Genomic DNA, 513 nt, shown 5'->3' with positions numbered 1-513 from the left:
CGTCTATGGTTAAATTAACTTTCCTTTTAAAAAGATGCCATGCGTAAAACAGACAAGAAATCTTTACATGGAATGTGGAGATTGATTTATGAATAAAGATCTTTTTTTTTTTATTGACTTTTATACTCATACGGCCACAGCTCACAAAAATGAAATAAACCTCTCGGACCAGATATATATATATATATATTATATAATATATCTAGTTAAGGGAGTCTGCCTTTGCACTGCTTGTGAAATGCAAGGAAGGAAAATGCCCCACATTTACATTTAACGGAGGTACAATTTTTTTGAACATTTAAATAAAAATAAGATCATTCCATAAGATTTAAAATTTTAGCGTTTGACTAAACACTGTATTTTAGAGCTTTGAATGCTATCCATTACATTTTTTCTTTTGCAGTTAGAATGAACGGAAGCGAAGGACAGCGGGCTTACTGGATGGCAGTAAAAAAAACAAACCCAAAAACTGCTTGCCATGGCACTGGAGGGGTTAATCTATTAACATTTTTT

Source organism: Spea bombifrons, chromosome 5 (genome assembly GCF_027358695.1).
Source record: "Spea bombifrons isolate aSpeBom1 chromosome 5, aSpeBom1.2.pri, whole genome shotgun sequence".
Taxonomy (NCBI): Eukaryota; Metazoa; Chordata; class Amphibia; order Anura; family Pelobatidae; genus Spea; species Spea bombifrons.
This window is presented reverse-complemented; position numbering follows the sequence as displayed.